Source organism: Giraffa tippelskirchi, chromosome 8 (genome assembly GCF_054371585.1).
Source record: "Giraffa tippelskirchi isolate mGirTip1 chromosome 8, T2T-mGirTip1v1.2.pri, whole genome shotgun sequence".
Classification (NCBI taxonomy): Eukaryota; Metazoa; Chordata; class Mammalia; order Artiodactyla; family Giraffidae; genus Giraffa; species Giraffa tippelskirchi.
This window is the reverse complement of record NC_137282.1, coordinates 72,536,270-72,551,768: the sequence shown is the minus strand read 5'-3', so window position 1 is coordinate 72,551,768 and position 15,499 is coordinate 72,536,270. Positions and strand designations below refer to the sequence as shown.

Genomic DNA, 15,499 nt, shown 5'->3' with positions numbered 1-15,499 from the left:
GAGGTCAGTTTACTGCCCTCCACTCTTCTCCTGCTACCGCCTCTCTTTCCTTGATTCTCTCGGGCTGGTACCCGCCAGGCTGGAGACACAGAAATCACAAGACCTTCCCTCCGGTCAGTGAGCTGTCCTTGCCCTTCCTCCTCCTGTGGAGCTGGGTTAACCGGGTGCCTGGTGTTTATTACTGAGACGTTCCTGGCTCTCAGTTTCCTCCCTTCCAGATGGTGGGATGTGCAGGGCAACTAAAGACATTTCTGAATTCCCTAAATGTCGAGGCTAGATGAACCTAGTCTGCTTAGAGCGGAATCACGTTGTTCTAAAGAAAGATTTTTATATTCCTATATAAAACCAGTGGAAAACCCCGAAACAGGAAATGGTGACACCTCAAAGTCGTACTGTTACATGACAAAAGCAAGCTGCAAAACAACACACATTACTTGTATAAATGAACTAAAAATGAAACTGTATCATCTGTGTGTAAATATATCTATAGTTGAAAATGTTTTTCAAAAAGCTGGAGGAATATATGCAATGAATCACAAATACTTTGATAGGGATGAAAGAGAAATTTTACTTTTACTCTAAATTATCCAGTTTTTCCCTCTACTTTTAACTCAGGATGAAGCTGAACAAGTGTGTATATTGTTTGCATTTAAATAAACACTTTACAGATGATTGTACCGAACAAGCTTATCATAAAAACTGAACCAATGTATTTCAGAGTCAAACAAATGACAAGCTATGTAGAAGAGAGTGAATATTCGCTGATGGGTTAAAGACAGAATGAGCACACGAGCAGCACAAACAATGAAACGCCGGCTGCACACTCTTGTCCACTCCAGTCACTAGAACATTCCTTGAACACTTGCTGGGTTTACGGCAGCCTGGAAATCAGTTACCTGTCCAAAGCAAGTCTGAATTTATGCCAGGCCCACAGTAAAGACATGTTTTAATTAATTTGGCTGCCAATATCTCTGAGGGGAAGAAAATGTACACTTTCTTCTCAAAACTTATTTTGGCCTGTTGAATAATGGATTGTTCCATTAAAAACAAAACACTCAAACCAAGATTAAAAACCTCCGTTTTGCTGTACCTGAAATCTTTTGCCATTTTAGAGCTTTCTCTTTTTCTCTCATCTCTTAAACACATGCAAAATAAATACAGTGGAGTCTCCAACAGGAGCTGCTACTCAGGGAGCTCTGGGCCTCAGTCGTTACTAGGAGTTAAAGTGGCAAAGAGCAGTTTTGCTCCAGATCTCTAAAGGCATTTTGGTGTTGGATAATCTGGACCTGAGGAAAGCTCATATAATAGCCTGATACTGTTACTTACAACTGCCACAGTTCAATGATTTTCAATATGTTACTTTCTGTAACCAAAGATTGAGAATGCTCAGGAGAGAGAATAAATATAACTACATAGCTCATTATAAATAGCATATAAGTAGAAAATATAGTTAGATGTGAGTCTGCTGCTGCTGCTAAGTCGCTTCAGTCGTGTCCAACTCTGTGCGACCCCATAGACGGCAGCCCACAAGGGTCTGCCATCACTGGGATTCTCCAGGCAAGAATACTGGAGTGGGTTGCCATTTCCTTCTCCAATGCATGAACGGGAAAAGTGAAAGTGAAAGTGAAGTCGCTCAGTCCTGTCTCACTCTTAGCGACCCCATGGACTGTAGCCTACCAGGCTCCTCTGTCCATGGGATTTTCCAGGCAACAGCACTGGAGTGGGGTGCCAATGCCTTCTCCGATGTGAGTCTAACTTACCTTAATATCTGAGTTCCTATGGCTCTCAGGCCAAAGGGCTCAGACTACATTCCTTGGGCATGTCTACAGATTGGTCAGTAGGTGGCACTTTCAGCCTCTTGAAAAAACAGTTCACGGGCTTTGGCTTGTTTACTTGCTATTTAACTGTTTTACCACCATTGCACAGAAAACAAAGTAAAGTGGTACATAAGTGTATGAAGTCCAGATCAATGTCATGGGAGCAATTCCACAAGAACACAAAGCCATTTAGCTGGATCTGTAGGAAGCATGTACAAATATCCACAGACAAGACTTTACCTCTCTGTTGATCCAAACTGAAAAAAGAAAGTGAAAGTCACTCAGTCATGTTCGACTCTTTGCGATCCCGTGGACTGTAGCCTGCCAGGCTCCTCTGCCCATGGAATTCTCCAGGCAAGAATACTGGAGTGAGTTGCCATTCCCTTCTCTAGGGGATCTTCCCAAGCCAGATTATCCAGTAATAAAACACTTTTGGTGTTTGTGTCACAAATGCTCTTTGCTACTTTAATTTCTGGTAATGACAGAATCTCAGGTCGACCTGGGACCTGCCCTAAACTAATTTGAAACCCTGGTCAGACACTTAGACTTTATAAAGTTCAGTTTTCTTGTTTGGAAACAATTTGACCTAGCCGCTCACGAGTGAAAAGCAAATTACTAGACGTTAAAATGTTCCATTAGAGTACAGATCAAATGCTCTTGATTCTAGGTGCTTCATAGGATGATTTTAAACCTTGTCAGCCACCAGATTCTCTTGATTCTGAAAGCTTTTTTTACTAGGGACTGGTAGCAATGGAAGTGTGATGAAATCCCTGCAGCCATGTTCTCCTCCAATGCACGGGATCTGGACAGACTAGGAACAATGATAAAATATTCTGAAGGGGTGAACCCAGGGCATTTAATTTTATCTGAACAAAAGCTTGTGCACAGACGCATTTTATACATCACTTCAGGGAGGCCACAGGCTCCCTGGGCTCTCCAAATCCCTCAGGTTAAGAGCTCCTGGCCCTGGAGTGAAAGAAAACAAAGGCACCCCTACCACCCTCCCGATTCTGACCTCTGGTCCCATCACAGCCACACCCATGAGAGGGACGTGGACGCTCAGCATGCTGTCCCAGACCTGCGCAAGGGACCCACTGCCTCCTGCCTGCTGCCAGGTGCTCTGAGAAGGCCCCAGAGGGAATCTAGGAAAAGCAAAGGGGAGTTCAACTCAGCAGAGCAGCCCCGAAGCGCAGAGAGTTAAAGGAACAGGAAGCACAAGTCAGGTCAAGGAACGACCCCTTTCTGAAGGCTTTTCTGACAACAGATGTGGCTGAAGCCATCCTACTCTCTGCGCAGGCGTCTCTGAGTCTGCAGGCACTTCCGGTTTGTCTCACCGTGAGAGGCGACTGCTTGTCAGAAGGCAGATCTTTTCTGTCATCAATAAACTGCCTTTCCCTGCTGTCAGCCCTGTAATCTGGCACTATATGCTCCTTGTTCCATTGGCTGCTAACACTTCTGTAAAAGGAGATCTAACTGTCAAGAATTCAAAATCCCAGTGGTCTGTGAAGTCCCACCCACCACCAATTCTCTCCCCAGAGTGGTGTTTGAATCAGGTAAAAATGCTCAATACAGACTTAGGATTGAACATACTACTGTGAGAACATGAATGAATTTAGAACTTTTAGAAAGTCTAATTTTAAAAGTATTTGCTTATCTTTAAAGCCCATTAAGAAAATTTTACTTTTGCTTATCTTGTCTGAGGAATAAAGATGGAAAGATACTTCCTGAAAAAAAGCTACAAAATTTGAGGCTTTGAAGAATGGAATTACAAGAGAATGGGTCACATGCAGAGTGACTCCTTTGGGATGGAGAAGCTGAGAGGAGAAAGAAATTGATTCAAGAAAAGATCTTATTATTAGAGCTGAGGTCATCTGCCATTTAGTCAAATTTACTTTTCTGCATGCAAGATCACCTTAACAGACTCGTACAGACACACAATACAACTACCATCTCCAGTGATACACAGAGGGGTGCCGTGGCCACCGCTTCAGACCACCTGAGGGGCACTCAAGACACTCAAGACTCTGTCCCCTGTGTCCCTGGGAAGTGGCTCCCATGAGGCCCATCCACTGAGCCTAGTTCTACTCTGTTTTCAAACAGCCCTTTAAATCCCTGAAGAGAGCTCGCCTCTCTCTCACCACATAAAATGTCCCCCCATGTGTCACTGCTCCTCAACGTCAACATGGCTGCTGGTTTTATAATCAGTCTTCAGGTATGGTCACCTGATTCTATAATTCTTTATTGTGCTGAAGTCAGGCAAGTGTTTTATATCTTACTATCACCTTAATATGTCAGATTCAGAGAAATAATTCAAGTATGAAGTCAAATGATGATCCTGTCCATATGAAGTATGTAAATATAATCTCTGGGAGATGGTGAAGGGCAGGGAAGCCTGGTGTGCTACATTCCATGCGGTCACAAAGAGTTGGACATGACTGAGTGACTGAACAATGATAAAATATGATCTCAATTGATAATAAATGTACAGTGCATAGGGGAAAGTGGGAGAAAAGTATTTTAAAAATTGGATCAAGCTTAGCTAATAAAATTAGCAGTGGCAAATGTTGTTTGAGGGAAGAACAGAGTGAATTATGAATTAGGAAATTATCCTCTTATGTGAAAGGAAAAAAGCAAAAGTCACAGAACATTCTCATGAGTAGACATATTTATTTATTTAGAAACTGTTTATTTTCTGTCAACCTATTTGCATTTTAAGAGTTTGTGTGGTTTCCATGATGGCTCATGGTAAAGAATCTTGCCAGTGCAGGAGACATGAGTTCAATCCCTGGTCCAGGAAGATCCCACGTGCCTCAGAGGAACTAAGCCCATGCACCACAACCATTGAGCCTGTGCTCTACAGCCTAGGAACCACAGCTACTGAGCCCATGCCCTGCCACTACTGAAGCCTGGGGACCCTAGAGCCCACGCTCCATAACAAGAGAAGCCGCTGCAGTGAGAAGGCCGTGCACCACAACGAGTGAGTGTGCCCCGCTCACCGCAACCAGAGCAAAGCCTGTGCAGCAACATGGACCCAACACAGCCCCCACTCAAGAAAAGAGTCTGTGAAAGAAGAGCTGAAGCCCACTCAGTGGCTGTCCCTACCCATCCAGTGACCTGAGCAGTGGGTGCTGCAGGCCAGGTTTCAGGGGTAACTGCCGAGTAGGCAGCAAGCTCGCCTGTCCGCCTGTGGACTAGGCCCCCACCTCAGATCCAGTAGCGTAGCACTCAGGTGCTGAAGTCACACATTCACCATGAGGTCCTACTTGGTCAGAGCTTGCTCAGCTGCCACCTGCTCTTCCCTTTTAATCTCTTCAGAATCTGCAGACCTAGAGATCAGGCACGACCTCCCAAGAGTGTTCACAGGAAACGGTGCCACGCACGGGCAGATCTTCCAGGGTGAGCATCCGCCAAGTCAGACCCACCGACTGAGCTCCCTTGTTGTCGGGAATGAGTCCTCTCCATAATGCAGGGGAGAGTCTGTGTCACACAGACCGATGATAAGCAAGTTCACATCAATGCCTCTGTGAGAGGCTGGCGGTTAGCCCTGGCATCCTAACCACCAGGAGTCTTGGCTCCTAGAAGCTGCCTGGGCCTGGTTAGTGGAGGCTCCAGGAGTGAAGCGGTCGGCCACAGGAGCAGTGGCAGCAAACTGCAGCTCAGCTCGCTGGTGAGGATTCCTGGAGGACACAACGGTGACAGCAGCTGGGTTTTCAATGGCAACAATGGCATGAGCTTCCGATAGAAGTTTCTCACAGGTTCTCTTTGGATTCCTAATGTAGACGCCATCACTTTTCCTTCTGTAGATGTACTGCTCCATTGGGAAGTAAAGGTCGGTGCCACCTAACAGGGCTCCTGCCGCCAGGGACGTGATGATGTCGTCCTTCATTTGCCGGACATCAAGGACCCAGGATAGTGTAAAAGACTCACTTCGAGTTATGACAAGAATCCAGACAGTGCCCTATGGCCCACTGTCTGGGTAGAATAGAAAAAGCTTGAGAAGAAGTTTTAGAGAAGCCAGATCTTTATCTTTCTGATAAAACAAACTTGACTTTCATTCAGTTGGTAGAAATAATGCTGTGAGCTTTATTCCTTAGAGGTTTAAAATTTTTTGTAATGTCTTGGCATTTCTGAGGACTTATAATACATGTCCAAGGTTCAAGAACCTAAAAATATACTTTATATCAGATTGTTCCTCCTACCACCTCCCTTACTGTCAAGGCGCTGCTGCTTCCATGGTCAGCCATGTGTTTTCTTTTTCAGGAATGACTTCCAGAGGTTGATTCCTTTTTCTAAGTATTTATTTGGCTGTGCCTGCGGGACCTTCTCCATGGGAACTCTTAGCTGTGGTACGTGGGGGTCTAGTTTCCTGACAAGGGATTGTACTCAGGCCCCTACAATGAGAGGGCAGAGTCTTAGCTACTGGATCAGGAGAGATGTCCCAGAATGTCATTTTATGTTCACACTGCTGCTGCTGCTGCTAAGTCGCTTCAGTCGTGTCCAACTCTGTGCAACCCCATAGACGGCAGCCCACCAGGCTCCAGCGTCCCTGGGATTCTCCAGGCAAGAATACTGGAGTGGGTTGCCATTTCCTAATCCAGTGCATGAAAGGGAAAAGTGAAAGTGAAGTCGCTCGGTCATGTCCGACTCTTAGCAACCCCATAGACTGTAGCCTACCAGGCTCCTCTGTCCATGGGATTTTCCAGGCAAGAGTACTGGAGTGAGGGGTCAAGCAACTACAAATATCTATTTCTTTTCACGTCACATGGTGGTGCTAGTGGTAAAGAACACACCTCCCTATGCAGGAGACATAAGTGACTCAGATTCAATCCCTGGGTCTGGAAGATCCTCTGGAGAAGGAAATGGCAACACACTCTAGTATCCCTGCCTGGAGAGTCGCCATGGCCAGAGGAGCCTGGTGGGCTACAGTCCATAGTGTCACAAAGTGTCGGACGTGACTGAGTGACTGAGCACACACCCACTTTTAAAACCATAAATGGCAGTACACTGTGCACACTGTTTTAGGGTATCTGGCTTATATTCAGCTGACAATATCTTGGGGAACATTCTCTCTTGGGGCACTATTTTCCACAAATCAGTTCACTGAATAGATGATGTGCTATAATATGCTTTAGTGGTCCACATTGGAGTAAACACTAATATAACATGACATCTTGACATCACAAAAAACAATGTAATGCATAACCTTAGCCTAATTTATTCCATTGTAGAAAATTGTATAAATTTCTAATGCATTAGGAATTTCTACAAATCTAATGGATTTGTAGCCTGAAGTAGTTCTAACCGAAATATAGTATCTGATAGGATGTTGCTGGTAAACTAGCATGTAGCTGGATTTGTTTTTCCCCCTGAGGAGCTATGCAATGATCATTTGTCTTTTGTTAAGACTCAACCCCTCCTCTCCCAGATTTCTCCCTGATCTGTTTTTAAAAACATTCTCCAACCTTCTCTACCCTTATGACTTCTCTGTAATCTGCTCTTCTTCTTAGCACTCTCCTCCATTCTCATGGCCTCCTTGTCTGACCTGGTCTCTACCTGCCATCTTCACACTGTTCATCATGGCTCAGCCCACTCCCCTGGAGGTGGTATCAACATGGCCAGATAGATGGTTGAGTCTAGAACAATGGTTCATGGATGATGCTGAATCACTGAGCCTGCATGAGAAGGAGACAGCCTCAGAGGAGTTTAAGGTAGCTGGGGAAGAGGGAGAATTTAGGTTTTATCTGTGGTCTTCATTCAGGGGAAGATGCTACAGGGCCCACAACAGGGGAGAAGAAGTCAGAGTCAGAGGAAAATACTTGGGAGGTGGCGTCCAGAAATTCCAGCAGGAACTCTGAAGAGGAGAGTGAGGGAGAGGGCCTGCTGTGAAGCTGCTGTGAGTGTTGGGCAGGGACATACACGGGGCAGCAGAGAAAGAAGCAGGAAGGTGATGACAGGCTTCCCAAGGGGAGGAGAGGGGTCATGGTAATAGAGATGTGCCTATGGTAACATATGTCACAGAGAGATGAGGGAGAATGGAAAAGAGCCAGTGAGAGGGGAGGGCAGATGCAATTAATACATCCTGTCCATTGTTTCATGAGAGACCAAGAGCAGAGGCCAAGAGAGAGGCTGAGCCAGAGCACAGGACACAATGAAGGAGACATAAAAGTTGATAAATAAAAACATAACTGTTCAAACCAATATTTTGTTAAAACGCTCTTTTAAGAACTACAATTGGGATTTTTAGGAACTCCTTTAGAGGAATATAGAAATAAAATTGCAGGTGAGAGGATATTAATTCTTAGATGATGATTCACAAGAATGACTCCCCTGCCTAAAGACTGACACCGTCAGAAGCACTTCTGTGCAGAGCTGAGTCGGGAGATCACACAGCACACTGCTGGAGACGCGTGTGGTCGATGGAGACTCTGGGCCTTCACGGGAAGAGGGGTTACCTGTAGACCCCATACGCCGGGGTGCTGAGAACAATGAGTAGGAGTTACTCGAGCCATTGAGAGTCACTGTACTTGAAGGTCTTTTTGTTGTTGTAGTTATTGTTTAACTATAATTTTATTTCTTTTTGGCTGCACTGGGCCTTCTTTGCTGCATGCAGGCTCTCTCTACCTGTAGCAAGCAGGGTCTGTGCTCTAGTTGCGGGGGTGGGGTTTCCCGTTTTGGCGGCTTCTCTTAATGCACAGCGGTGGACTCCAGAGTGCCTGGGCTCTGTATTTGTGGTGCATGGACTTAATGTCTCTGTGGCCTGTGGGATCTTCTGGGGACCAGAGATTGACCCGGTGTCCCCTGCACTGCAAGGCATATTTTTAACCACTGGACCACCAGGGAAGCCCCTGTACTTGAAGTTTTCACTGGAGCTACCTGATACACGATAAAAGTGATCTCAGTTAAATGGGGAAGGAGCAGTGAGTGCACAGCCTGCCTTCCACCAAAGAGAGCCTGCTGGCTTTGCACAGACCCCTTTCTGTTTCTGAAATGTACTTGCCATTTACTCACTTCCTCCTTCTTCGCCTAAAAACCACACGTTTCTTAAATTCTCCAAGCAATCTTCCTGGTGGCTTTCTTCCATGGAAGTAGAATTTCTAGGCAAAAGATTTTATGCAATCTTTCTATGTGAACATCGGAAGAAGTTGAACACTTTGTTTGAGGTAATGGTTCTGGAAATTCAGAATTAAATATGTTTCAGCTCACACTGACCAAACGTGCTGCACCTGGCCTCAGCCTCCTGTATTCTAGTTGGCTCACTGGTGTCATTAGTGTCCTGTGATCTCTCTAGCGCCACAATTACTGCATCCACCTCCTATGGCAGGGCAAAAAAAAAAAAAAAAAAAGGCTCTCTGGTACCATTAAGAACCCTGTTGATTGCAGATCCTGTGATCTTGCTGGTGCTTTGACTTACTGCAGTTTCCTAACTCCTTACTTAGGATTTGTTGGCATAAAGTTCAACCAGAAATAAACAGAAAACAAAACCTGTTTTAGTGTGTCTCTTGATATTTGGTTTTGTTTTAACATTTGCAAGAGCAAAACAGAGAAAATGAAGCCAAAGATACTTTCAAACATATACGGTTAACTGGTTTAGAATTACTGATTCAAAGAGTGTCTGTAAAAACAAAATGTGGCTTCCACTCCCAGCTTTAAGAGGAACAGTGTTTGAACGTCCTCACCTAGCACTGCTAACTAGAAAACTGAACAAAATACTTGAAACAACTGTTTTCAGATCCTGGACAGCAGGCAGTGCAGGACTAAGTTCCTAGAGTGAAGATGGATACACAAATCCATCTGATGACCCCCGGCTGTCTGCCTTCAGGCAATTTCCATGCTGCAGGTAGAGGGAGGAGAACCCAGATGTGTTCCAGCAAACTCCTGATCTGAGAACACAGGTGAGCCAGGGAGGTGCAGAAGGCGATACGTGTGGGGCAGGACATCAAAAAGAGAGAGCTACTCAGAGAGGAATTACAAGTGCCTAATGAGCCCACTGAGTCTCTGTCATCTGATCACACACAGGTGAAATTCCACAAGGCTGGGCAGGAACAACTTTTGAGGAAAGAATTATTACTGGAGACCTATGCATTGAATAGGACCGGATGCCATGATCTTCATTTTCTGAATGTTGAGCTTTAAGCCAACTGTTTTACTCTCCTCTTTCACTTTCATGAAGAGGCTCTTTAGTTCTTCTTCACTTTCTGCCATAAGAGTGGTGTCATCTGCATATCTGAGGTGATTGATATTTCTCCCAGCAATTTTGATTCCAGCTTGTGCTTCTTCCAGCCCAGCATTTCTCATGATGTACTCTGCATATAAGTTCAATAAGCAGGGTGACAACATACAGCCTTGCGTACTCCTTTTCCTATTTGGAACCAGTCTGTTGTTCCATGTCCAGTTCTAACTGTTGCTTCCTACAGGTTTCTCAAGAGGCAGGTCAGGTGGGCTGATATTTCCATCCCTTTCAGAATTTTTTACAGTTTATTGTGATCCACACAGTCAAAGGCTTTGGCATAGTCAATAAGGCAAAAATAGATATTTTTCTGGAACTCTCTTGCTTTTTCGATGATCCAGCAGACGTTGGCAATTTGATCTCTGGTTCCTCTGCCTTTTCTAAAACCAGCTTGAACATCTGGTAGTTCACGGTTCACGTATTGCTGAAGCCTGGCTTGAAGAATTTTGAGCATTACTTGACTATGTGAGATGAGTGCAATTGTGCAGTAGTTTGAGGATTCTTTGGCATTGCCTTTCTTTGCGATTGGAATGAAAACTGACCTTTTCCAGTCCTGTGGCCACTGCTGAGTTTTCCAACTTTGCTGGCATATTGTGTGTAGCACTTTCACAGCATTATCTTTTACGATTTGAAATAGCTCAAGAAATAGATGGGGAAACAGTGGCTGACTTTATTTTGGGGGGCTCCAAAATCACTTCAGATGGTGATTGGAGACATGAAATTAAAAGATGCTTACTTCTTGCAAGGAAAGTTATGACCAACCTAGACAGCATATTAAAAAACAGAGACAGTGCTTTGTCAACAAAAGTCCATCTAGTCAAAGCTATGGCTTTTCTAGTAGTCATGTATGATGTGAGAGTTGGACTATAAAGAAAGCTGAGTGCACAAGAATTGGTGCTTTTGAACTGTGGTGTTGGAGAAGCCTCTTAAGAGTCCCTTGGACTGCAGGGAGATCCAACCAGTCCATCCTAAAGGAGATCCTGAATATTCATTGGAAGGACTGATGATAAAGCTGAAGCTCCAATACTTTGGCCACGTGATGCAAAGAGCTGACTCCTTAGAAAAGACCCTGATGCTGGGAAAGATTGAGGGCAGGAGGAGAATGGGATGGCAGAGGATGAGATGGCTGGATGGCATCACCGACTCGATGGACATGAGTTTGAGTAAAGTCCGGGAGTTGGTGATGGACAGTGAGGCCTGGCATGCTACAGTCCATGGAGTCTCAAAGAGTTGGACATGACTGAGCGACTGAACTGAACTGAACTGAATGCATTGAAGAATGTCCAAAGTTCATGTGGGGCTGAGAATCCTCACCAGCCAGAGTGAAGAAACCTCCTTGAATATGTGGGGCATTCAACTGAGAGAGAAAATGCATGTATTAGCGCCGAAACGAAAAACAAAAACAAAACAAACAAACAAACAAAACAGAGAAAGAGATGAAATTAATCACAAGCCTTAAAATAAAGGGCACATAGAATTAGCAATAATCCTCAAAAGTGTCTGTTATGAAAGTAATCATTTTCTACCAGGAAAAAGGACAATTAACACTTTCAGAAAACACACAAAACAAACCAGAAGACATTTCTGTCCCCCGGGAAACTTCAAGACGTTTAGGGGTCCTGTGCCAGACAGCAGGTCCGATGTATATGTCGTATCATCTCAGCAGTTCAGTTCAGTCGCTCAGTCATGTCTGACTCTTTCCGACCCCATGAACTGCAGCATACCAGGCCTCCCTGTCCATCTCATACCCACCCCCAAAAAAATGAATGTCAACCCCTTTATATACCCTGCAAATATACTAGAATATTCAAGAAATTGACTACTTTCTGGAAAAATATGTATTCTCAAGACCAATATTTAAAGCAGCTATAACAAAAGAAAAATAAGCAAGGAAGACTATAAAATAAAATTTTTCAAGAATTACTTCTGAAGATCATGTAAAGGCTATGCAAGCAAAGAACAACTGACTACACAAGTACCACATAATTTTAGAGAATCAAGACTAAAAAACAGAAGAAATCCAGATTTTGTGAATATAATTTAACCCTGATATCAGGACTTGACGTAAGTGACATAAAACAAAACCACACACCAATTTTACCTACTATTCTTGGTCTCCTAATCTATTAAATACTAATTAATGATATATGAATCATTGCAGAGAAATTCTCCATCTCTACAAAAACCTTAGGTTTACTCACAAGTTTTGTTCCTTTACTGTGGTGTTGGAGAAGAATCTTGAGAGTCCCTTGGACTGTAAGGAGATCCAACCAGTCCATCCTAAAGGAGACCAGTCCTGGGTGTTCATTGGAAGGACTGATGTTGAAGCTGACCCTCCAATACTTTGGCCACCTCATGCAAAGAGTTGACTCATTGGAAAAGACCCTAATGTTGGGAAGGGTTGGGGACAGGAGGAGAAGGGGATGACAGAGGATGAGATGGATGGATGGCATCACCGACTCGATGGACATGGGTTTGGGTAGACTCTGGGAGTTGGTGATGGAGAGAGAGGCCTGACGTGCTGCAATTCATGGGGTCGCAAAGAGTCAGACACGACTGAGCGAATGACCTGAACTGAACTGAAAGTAAGTCAAGCTGTACAGTCTAAGAAGTGCTTGGTCCAGAAGATGTGGAACATTTGTACAGTGGAAAATTACTCAGCCATAAAAGCAAATGAAGTAATGCCATTTGCAGCAACATGGATGAACATGGTGATTTCATATTAAGTGAAGTAAGTCAGATAGAAAAAGACAAACATTGTATGATATCACATATGTGGAATATTGAAAAATGATTCAGATGAACTTATTTACAAAGCAGAAGTAGAGTCACAGACATAGAAAACAAGCTTATGGTTACCCAAGAGGATCACGGGGGATGCGGGGAGAGGTAAGATAGGAGTTTGGGATCAATATGCACACACTGCTGTCTGTACACTAGGTGGACAACAAGGACCTACTGTATAGTGCGGGGAACTATACTCACTATCTTGTAACGACTATAACAGGAAAGAATCTGGAAGAATATATAGTCACTCAGTTGTGTCCAACTCTTTTCGATCCCAGGGCCTGTAGCCTGCCAGGCTCCTCTCACAGGAGGGGTCACAAAGAGCCGGACACAACAGAGGGACTAACACTATACAACTACTACTATGCTCGCTCTTAGCCAACCTGGAGAAAGCCATGAACGCCTTATCAGTGCTGCTGTAAAATTTTGCTCTAAGACTCCTGCGATATAGGAAACAATATGAACATATTCTGAATTTCAGGTTTGCTTGCAAGTAATTTTGTCGGGACAAACAGTTGGTGAATGAATGCACAGCTAACCCAGAGGAACCTAACCAGCCAGGAAAACACAAAGCACACACTTGAAATACAATCAAATATTAAACTGATTGAGGACATTGCAACAAGTGTCATCATTCATTTGTTCTCCATTTGTCCACACTGAATTGTCTACAGAGTGTGCTGTCATTCTTGGCTAATTGAAGACATAGTGTATTAATAGGGAATTTGAGGCATAATAAGGCAAACAGATCAGGAGACAACTGTCATTGCAAAGAGAGTTGATTGCTTACAGTTCCCAAGAGGAGGGACAGGCCATGCCATTGGGCCACACGGGAAAGGAGCGGACTTGTCAGGAGAGGGAGGGAGGGGATTCAGTACAGGGGCCTTTACTGTGACTCCTCAGGAGGGAAGAGTGAGCTGGGCGCGCAGGTTCAGGACTGACGAGTGCGTGTGATGTTAGCGGCCATCCTCACTGTCTGGCTCTGGTGACAAGGGGAGAGGGACAGTGGCCCAGAGCGCAGCTTAAATGTCACCTCAGAGACATGTCCCCCTGTACATCAGCAGTGACAGCTCCTCCGTTTCCTGCCCTTACCACCTCGGTCCTTCATGGCACCAGGGCCGGCCCTGTCAGCACCCACCGTGGCTGGTCACCCAGAGGAGTGGCCCTCGGTCCCGGCCTGCAGATTCCTCTCCTCCCCGTCCCCCTCTGCCCCAGCCCCCTCCCAGCCCGCTGTCCCGTGTCCCACCCTTCCCTCCAAGGAGCTGACTCTTCTACAAGCTCTTCTGGTTATTCCTTGTCTCCCTCCACAGCGTCAGCTCTGTGGGAGCTGCAGGATCATTTCTTTCTAAAGCGTGGTGGTTTTCTGTCTTATTCTCCTCTTGAATGTCAAGGACTGTGAGGTGTCAGGGCTGGGTCCCTGCCCCCAGCACGGGCCTGGCACAGAGCACATGCGCTCTCAGCATTTGGGGAATGAACACACCAGTCACTGTGCTTAGCGCAAGGAACCAGCAATGGTAAGCCTTGTTGCTGTCCCCAGGGAACTGTTAAAAACAAGACAACAGTCCCCGAAGGAATTGTTTAGTTAGCAACCATGCTAGCCAAATAGATGTAAATGCAGTTTTGGCTCCTCCAGAAATAAAATCTTGACCCAACCAGCCAGGAATCTTCTGATTATTACTAGTTAAGGCATCTGCCTGAGAGACCCCTGCCAGCCCCTAATGGAAAGTAACCTCACAATAATCTCTTGGATTCTTTGCGCAGTACAACTTCCTTGTCCCTGATCCCTTGTGGCTATAAAAGTCTTTTATTTTGTGTAAGTCCTCAGAGTTTCTTTCTAACAGCTAAATTGGATGCTGCCGGATTCGTAAATCTTTAAATAAAGGCACTAAGATTTTAAACTTTTGCTTAGTTGAATTATATTTTAATAGGGCTTATAGTTTATTTTGATTATATTTGGCTTTTAAGAGGTTGTTATAAATTCAATCAAGTTAATCTTCCTATGTAACAAACTATTGCAAAACTTAGTGATCTGAAATAAACCTTGACATCATCTCCCGTAGCTCTGTGGGTTGTCTGGGCTGAGCTGCACGTTTCTTGCTTAGAGCTCGTTTGCTACTGCAACTGGATGGCAACTGGGGCAGCATCACCCAGAGGCTCCACCAGGTCCCCTCTCAGGACTAGATGCTCGGAGCTCAGCCATGCCTGTTGGCCAGACTGTGCACATGACTTCTGTATGAGGCTTGGTTTTCTCACAGCAGAGCCTGGGTTTCCAGGGACCCTGGTGTGGGTGCAGGAGTCTGAGTGAAGGAAGTGGCAGTTGCCAGATCTCTTGGAAGGCAGGTTCAGAACTGGCCCCAAGCCACTTCTGCAATTCTTTATGTGTCAGAGAAGTCACAGGCCTGCCCAGATGCTGGAGGTTGGAGAAACAGACTGCTTGTCTCCTTGGCGTGGGGTGTCTTGTTGTATGTAAGGAAGGAAGGAGTTGAAGATGCCTGTCGTTTTAAGATAAAAAAAAAAAAAGCGAACCCCTCCCCCCAATAAACAAACAAAAAAAAACCGGCAGAAGATAAACGTAAAACAAAACAAAACAAAACAAAACAAAAGGCAACGGAGAGAGAAAGGGAGCTGATGAAATGAATCCAAAGTTGCAGCAAGCCTATGCCTTTCT

At 44.8% G+C, this 15,499-nt stretch overlaps 1 pseudogene; it reads right to left on the bottom strand.

Annotated features, from left to right (window-relative positions):
• Positions 1-5,076: 5,076 nt before the first annotated feature.
• On the bottom strand, positions 5,077-6,061 carry LOC145518981 (small ribosomal subunit protein uS2 pseudogene; annotated as a pseudogene).
• Positions 6,062-15,499: the final 9,438 nt, after the last annotated feature.